This window comes from Chamaea fasciata, unplaced genomic scaffold (assembly GCF_029207755.1).
Source record: "Chamaea fasciata isolate MVZ Bird 193981 ecotype frontalis unplaced genomic scaffold, bChaFas1.0.hap1 SCAF_1, whole genome shotgun sequence".
Classification (NCBI taxonomy): Eukaryota; Metazoa; Chordata; class Aves; order Passeriformes; family Sylviidae; genus Chamaea; species Chamaea fasciata.
Window position 1 is genome coordinate 9,950,940 of NW_027094086.1, and position 8,211 is coordinate 9,959,150.

General features: G+C 37.2%; 1 long non-coding RNA gene across 1 annotated transcript; it reads right to left on the reverse strand.

The window, feature by feature from the left end:
- Window positions 1-235: 235 nt before the first annotated feature.
- On the reverse strand, window positions 236-4,372 carry LOC136301278 (uncharacterized). Its single transcript, XR_010723831.1, has 3 exons — window positions 4,295-4,372; window positions 3,537-3,637; window positions 236-720 (listed from the first exon to the last, which is right to left on the reverse strand). It is a non-coding gene; the product is annotated as an uncharacterized lncRNA (long non-coding RNA).
- Between the last annotated feature and the right edge of the window lie 3,839 nt (window positions 4,373-8,211).

Sequence of the window (8,211 nt, forward strand, 5' to 3'; positions counted from 1 at the left end):
ATTTAGAGCAGTTAAAAGACCACACTACAGAGTAAACATCTACATTTAAAATGGGAAGAGTAGAAAAGAAAATAGTTGGAAAATTTACCTTTGAAAACTTTTTCTGTCTATAATGAACGAATAATTAGGAAATCTTATCGATTTTTTTTTTTATTATATTTCTTTTTAAAACAATAAAAAACATAATTTGAAAGTAGATTTTTTTATTTTAAAAAAGACATAAAAGGTCTGCCTGAGATAATATTTTCAGTTTATTGGAATAAAGGTTTTTCATTGACCTGAAGTAAACATGAGTTTTTTGCATGTTATTCTGTAAAATAATTTTGTAAGATTCTGCTTTCTTTCTATTTTCCCTTTAGTTGGAAAATCCTTTTGCTGACCAGCTATACAAAATAGTCATGAAAGCAACATTTTTCTGTCAAGCAAATTCTTTAGTGTATTTTGAGCAATGATAATCTTTGATGTCTTATGGAGAAGAAGCATAAAATATTTACTATGCACTTAGTGTACATCATTTCTTTCAACTCAGAATGAGTAGGTTCCTCCAACTTTAATTGCTTCAGTTTAGAACCCACTGTGGATTAGTGAGAAATTTGCAAAGTGGGAGTCAGCTGGTACAGGAGTAACCTAAGAAGTAGAAGAATATCCTGCTCCAGTTCAATCTACTAGGAAAGGTGGAAAAGTCCTTCTGCTGATCTCTGCACAGTCCTTGCCCCAAATCTGAAAAACAAAAATTATGCCACCTTGTTAGCAATGTAGTTTTAGATTAATGGTTAAAAATGTTTCCTAGTAGCTAGATAATAATAACAACTGTTTACAACTGACTTTATTTAGAAAATGGGGAAATACACAAGAGTGCCTTTGGTCAAAAAGCAGGATAGGGGTTGGTATTGGTCTGCAAGATTTATACTTCTAATAACCTATTTTTAATTGTCTCTCATTTTGAAAGAACACGTTAGGTCATATTTCATTTTTCTAGCATATGTGAATCTATGCCACTAGATTTAATAACACTGCATCCATCAAGAAAAACAATAATGCAATCTGGAGCATCCATATTCTGTGGTGGTCTGGAGGTTAAATCTGGCAAATGAATTTAAATGCTTCTGCATGATGAACATCAGGAGCCCCACAGTACAGCTGTAAGTGGGATCTGTGTGCTGTGACAGGTGAAACTAAGGTGCACCAAGAAGAACAAAAAGAGTTGTGAGTGATCTTCTCATCCTTTCATGGACTTTCCCTCAGATAACACCACTGGTCAGGAGGCATCTCCCTCTATAGCTAATGGATCGAAGCAGAGACTCTTCCAGAAGGTGATTTTAATCAGATGTTAGATTTAGGTGTCCTGAATTTTCTTCCAGGGATGTTGTTCTGTTTTTGCTGACCAGAGACAAAGTCAGAGAAGACTAATGGAGGAATAAGCCATCTATGATGCCAAAATTCAAGAAAATGCCTTTTTCCCCCGCACTTTTCTCTGTAACTCACAGTTAATTCACAGTGCTTACACTATCCTTCCCATGCAAGACCATCGTAAGAATAGACTAAGCAATTAATTCCCATGGAAGGTAACACAGAAGAAACTGCAATTTTAGCATTCCTGCATGAGCATGTACTGGGAATGGCCATACCAATGAATACCTAAAGCAGCATGACCTCTTTGCAAAAAAGCAACATGCATCTTCATTTGTGCTGCAACCAGAATCTTTAAGAACACTTATAATTCTTTTTTTCCCATTATTATAAGCTGAAATATTTCATTCACCTAGTTTGTTTCCCATCTAGAGGACTCATTATTTTGACAAAGCTAGTTTGAAAGGACTTGTGTTTGATTTCAGTTCAAATTCAACCTTGTGGAAGGGTCCAAGACAACCACATGGAATAGCTGGCCCTCATCTTCACTCAGCACTCTTGAAGTGTTACTCTTCTAAGGCGTGATCATCCAGTAAAGGAAAACGGAAGACAGATGGGTTTTCTTTCCACTGAAATGAGGCTTGACTCTAAACTCTGGGAACATCTCATCAGTGACGCTTGCTTTGACCCTAGCCTGCAGCTTTGATATAAATATCTCAGTTTTCCTTCCTGCAGAGAATAAGAGATAAAATTTGCAAGCTGGGAAGAGGGTGGTGTGTGGTCTGACCTTGACAAAATAACTGAAAACAACTTTTCCTTTTGTTGCAATGAAAATACACTGTAAGACAGGATGTGCCTGTACACCTCGTGCACATACCTTAAATCTCTTCTCCCTCCTATAGTTTTCCCAAACCAAGCATTGGCTTCAAGAATTATCTTCTCAGCTTTCCAGAATTTGCGGTGTGTTTCATGTTGTTTAAAAAACTAGCGCAAACCCAGGGAAATGACTTCAGCTGTGTGGTGAGAATTGTTAGCTGCTAACTGAACCACAGAGTACTGCTGGGAAACTTCATGCTTGCATCTGATAACCATTTTATGGGAATGTGTGCTGACCCACACAGCTGTGGTTCTCCACAAAATACTGGGAGCATGAGTACTCTTCTACCAAACATACTTTAGGGTCTATTCTTAGCCTTTTTTTTTTTTTTCTTTTCTTTCTTCTTTCTTTCTTTCTTTCTTTCTTTCTTTCTTTCTTTCTTTCTTTCTTTCTTTCTTTCTTTCTTTCTTTCTTTCTTTCTTTCTTTCTTTCTTTCTTTCTTTCTTTCTTTCTTTCTTTCTTTCTTTCTTTCTGTAGCAGACTCTTTCTTTTCTAAACAATAAGATTAATTGGAAGAATAAAAATCCTTGACAATGTTTCTTGTGTTTGTGTCTTTTAATGGTTTGTAAATGGAGGTAGCTCCATTAATTGCAGGTCTGGTGTGAGTTGGTTTCAGGATTGACCTAATTGTATTTATTGATTTATATTTCCACATCTGTAACTTCTGGAGAATGGCTATTCATTTCACTTATGGCATTTGTAAACTGAGATTGTACAGAAATTTATGGAAAGTAAAAGCTATCCTGCCTCTACTAGAAATATCTCAGTTATATTAGGACAGGCATTCCTCAGTCTTCCTTCACTCCAGGACATACTTCTGGGGATTCTTTTATATATATATATATATATATATATGTATATATATATATATATATATATATATATGAAATAAAGAAAGAACATTTATGAGTAATGAGACAGTTGACAATAAAGCTGTGATGAAGCTAATATTTCTTGCTTGACTTCTCTGGGGAAAAAATTGTATATTGAGTTTTCCTAGTGCATTTCCCTGTGTGATTATTGGGAAGGTTTCAGTGTTCCAGCTGAAAATTATCGGATATATCAATACTTCAAGATAGATGAGTCACAAGTTTTCTAAATCAGGCCTAAATACATTAGTGTGTAAGGTGAGACCCTATAAAGCCCCTTTAAGGTAAAGTTTCTGGGAGAAATCTTCAGCACAAACAGACCTTTCCATCACTTAGCAGGTATGAAAGACCAAAACAAAGTTCTGCATTTTGAACTCTTCTGCCATCTGTTTTACAGAATGAGGAAGATCCCAAAAATCCTCTGAACATAGGTAATTTACCTGAGGATGGAGACTTTTTGTTTCCCAGTTGTGAAAACAGTTGTATCTCTTATTTTCTTGTTAGTTTGGATGAGATTCATTGATTTAGTCATGGCATATTCCTATGAGCAAAGATAATCAGCATTAAAAAACAGAGTAAACTGGGTGTACAAATGCAATCCCACCACACATGCAGCATCCCATCCACAAGCATACACACATATTTATACAAGTTACTATATATTAATCTAGCAAAGTAAAACAATGTGCAGAAGAAGGTAATTAAATTCTACTTAAAGGATCTGTTCTTTCTTCCTCTTTTTATTGCCTCTAGCAGTTACTTGGCTGCCTTTATAAACAATTAATCTCTGGTCTGATAGCATTGAGCACAGCAAACTGGAGCAAACTATTCAAATAGAGTGAAGACAGCTATAAAGTATCCTTCCTGAACCCCCCATCTGACTTGGGAAAGCTCCATCCTGTTTTCTGCCTGAGAATGCATCGAGGTCTCATCAGACGTTTTCAGTCTCCACATCTCATGGGATTGGAAACTGGCCTGCAATGTCCCCCCTTTTGTCTATTACCCTATTTGTCACATCTTAAATACCTTGAGGGTATTGCCATTTATTCACTTAAACAAAGCTCGTACTGTGGAAATAGTGTCGGGATGAGTACTGACAAGATGTACAGGCTACTTTCAAGGAATGTTGGTTTGGAAAAAGAAGACCCCAGTGTGTGTCACAAGGCAATCTCTTGAGATATGGACTTTTCTTACTTACCTCACTCCTCTGGAAAGGTCCCACCAAGCACCTTGCATGGGAAACTGAGGCACTCTGCCAGAAACCAGCACTTCCTTCAGGAAACTGTTTTAAACTGGTAAAACAGTTGCAGTGTAGACTAAAGGTGCTCAAGTACCATGGTGGCAGGAACATTTAAGAGAGGAAAAGCCAACAGTCAACACTGCAACATTCTTGCAAACACTTTTGGATTCTACACAAACTGTGAGCCCAGACCCGCTCTTCCCTTCGTGTGCTGAGCTGATGCCCCCACTGCTCGCGTGCAGGCGGGAGGCGTGAGGAGCTCTGTCTGTCTGCACCATTTACTGCCTGCTCACAGAGTCACTGGAGAGAGCTTGGGCTGCTTTACCCTGAAGAATGGTGTAATACAGCAGGGATGAGTCTGGATCCAGCCTGCCTGCACAGCAGCAGTGGCAAAGGAAACTGCTTCCCATGGTTTCTTCCCCTAACTCCTCTCAGGGCACTTAAGGCAAGAAAAGTTTGCCCATTTGTCTGCTTTGGAGTCAGCAATTTCACTTGCATGACAGTCTAGTTCAGTGAACAAATGAAATGGTTTATTTATAAGCTTGCTTCTCACCAGGGAGCCAATTTATGCTCAAAATTAGCTAATTGTCCCTTTGATGGATTTCTAGTTGAAGTAAATAGAGGTCATTAAGTTTTTCTGTTAGGATGCATTCAGAAAATAGCTATCTGACAAGAGGTTGACCTTACTGAGAAATCCCAGGTAAAGTCAATTATTTGGAACTGCTATTTAGCTTTACACATTAGCAAAATGCCTAGGGAGGAAGAGGATGTCATTACCCTGATAGTCTCCTCATACCTCATGCCTTTTATGACTGGAGGTACAAGTTAGAATAACTTGAGATACACTTATAAAAAGTCAATTTTTGGGGTACAGAATGATTTTAATTTCCCTCCTTGGAAACACTAGCACCCCATTAATGACTTTTCTTATCAGACCTCCCAAAAGACCATTGACTTCTCTTGAGAAGAAGCAGAAGTGCTAATAAAACATTAGGCATTCTCCCAAAGTCAAACAGTTGGCTCAGTCTGTACTTTCCAAGCTCTGCCAAACCCATTAATACGTCTCCTCTGTCTACTGAGATATGTTACACCTGCATTTCAAGCTCCAAATGTACAAGGAAACTTTTGAAATACAGCTTATTTAAACCCAAGATATTAGAATATTTCTATTGTTATCTATGATTTTTCACTACAGCACATCTCCAGCACTGGGAATGTACAATGCAAAGGGGAACTGACTGAGGTATAATTTAAACAGAAATGCATCATGTTTTAGGGAAGTTCTTTGGCAATGGGAATTTGGCCCAGCATGATTCAACACTTTTATTAATGACCTTGAAGAAGGAGCATACACTACAATTGTTAAATCAGAAGATATTACTAAATTAGGAGGCGCTGCAGGCTATGGGGAGGATGGGAAAGTAACAGAGAAGGAACCAGAGTTGTCAGACATATGGGCTGGGAATACTTAGCTGAAATCCACCCTGGACAAAAGGCAAGTCAAAAATTAAAGAAAAACACTTCAGTCTGTATTAAGCAGAAGGGAAATGCTGAAGAGCTGGAGAATAAGAGGAGATGATAGTTGGTTAGATAAAAATGTCTGAATCTGATAAAGATCAATGAAATGTGAAATCCCAGCACTGACAGTGGCTCTCTGTGACCACTGTCTTTTTATCAGAGACAAAGAAATGCTTCCTACATGACACTGGTGAAACATTTCTGAGAGTGATCTTATGAAAAAAATGTAGTGGTCCATGTAGTCTAAAATCCTATCTTCAAAAGGGACTAATCCAACATAAATGTGGATAAGATGTAAGGAATTCTGGAGCAAGGAGTTGTTGAAGGGATGAAGATGTGATGTGCCCAGAAATGCAGAAAAATCTATATAAAGTCTTTCAGGGATGGCCAAGACCTCAGTTAGTCCCAGTGAGACTGCCAAGTGGGAGTACTGCTGTACGAAGCTGTTGTCCTGCTAGAACCAAAGTCAGTCTCTCAATGTGACTCCCCACTTGGGCACAGGGCTTGGAGCTCTACCACATCATAAATATACAGGAAGAATTCTCTACCCAGCTCTACTCATTGGATGTTCCTCAGTGTCCTGATGGTTTACATCCATTTCAAAATTCCTTAGGTAAAATATTAGTCACTTGGAAATGATTATTAAACTACTGAATTTAGTGAAAACAGGATTTCTTCCAATGGATATATATTATACGGCAAAGTCTGTGGAAGAACTGAAATGTCTGCATAGCAGCCTGCTTAGATTCTTCCTCTTATAAATCTGCTATCCCCTTTTTGCTACTCCTGTAACAACTTACGCCCCCCAAAGGTAATGTCTGAAAGATATCAGATATCCATGAAATATTGTAAACTAATTAATCAGGAAACTGGCCATGGGAATCTTTCATAGAACTCTCGGAATGTTCTAAAATCTCAGTGCAAAAGCAGTCTTGTGGAGAGTGAAACAAAAGCATAGGAAATTAAATTTTGTTATTTGATCACTTTTGTTTTAAAATACATAAAAAAGTTATCTTAAACAAAGACATTGAACAGACTTTTGCAGCTCTTCTCTCCCATCCTTTAACTACTACTGAGAAATGCTGTTGCCAAATGTACTTTTTTCTGCACTGAGGAGAAAGGCACAGGGAGGTGCATTAAATAAGCAATTTCCTCTGAATCCTTAGTTTTAGGATGTTGTGTTTTGCCCAAAAGCATAATTTTCTACGTTCTACCCTACAGCAGCTGAAAGGTACAACAAAGCTGCTAAGAAAGGAAGAAGTCTCTTGTTAAACTCCATGGCTGCAGAAGGTTGTGTCACGAGAAGAGGACAGCAGACCTGAGACAGCCTTCTGACACTCTCACTGACTGCAAATGCAACTTTCTCTGCATTTTGGAGCCACACTGAGCTCACATATCCAAAATCTTCTCTCCCTTTTTTTTTTTCTCTATTCTCATTATTTTTCAAAAAACTTTGACATGCTAGGAATTTTTTAGAGTAATAAGGCCATAAAACTCACCAGACCCTTCAGTTAAAATAATCTACTGCTACACAGCTTTTTTCACGGTCTTGCTATCTTTGCTTTTCTGATGCTACTGCATCATGTGTGTGGAAACTGCATGAAAATAAACACTGCTTATGAAGTGTATCCTCTATTGAGATTTTATTCAATACATTTAAACAATAACTATTATTTGGTTTGCATCAAACAATGATTAATTGTGGCAACATTCCAGCTTCTAAATTGGCCAATTGTGATTTCTTCCCTTACAGGAGGATGAACTAACTTCAAATCTAATTGTGTGGAGCTTAGATAGACCTGTTCTGATCGCTTCTAGAACCAATGTAAAGTGAAAGACATTAGCTTAATTTCATCTTATTTTGCTTTTATACTTAGTATTATAATTTATTCAAAACTTGAGAAGAATCTTTATTTTTCAGCTTTGTTTTAAAAGCAGACAATTTTTTTTTTCAGTCCTATTATGTTGGAAAGCAATAAATGCACAGAAAATGTTTCTTCATACCAAATTATTACAAAATTAGCACAAGTCACTACCACAAAGCAGCAGAGTAGAGATTTAGGAAGTATTTCTAGGACTTCGTGCTACTTATTACATTTAAAATATTTTCTAAATGAGACATATAAACTAAAATATGTCTTGGCTTCCTCATTCATAAAACTCAGATAATTATAATTTCTTTCCTTATAGATGTGGTAGGAATTTACTTTTCTTAATATTTCAATGTGCAGCAAGTTATTAATTGTTTCTACATACAGATTGAACTCTTGGACTCCTATTTGAGTCTGATCTTGTTAATGTAGAGCTTAATTTTTTTTTCTCTAACAATAACAGGACTCTGCAGAGAGTGGGATTGG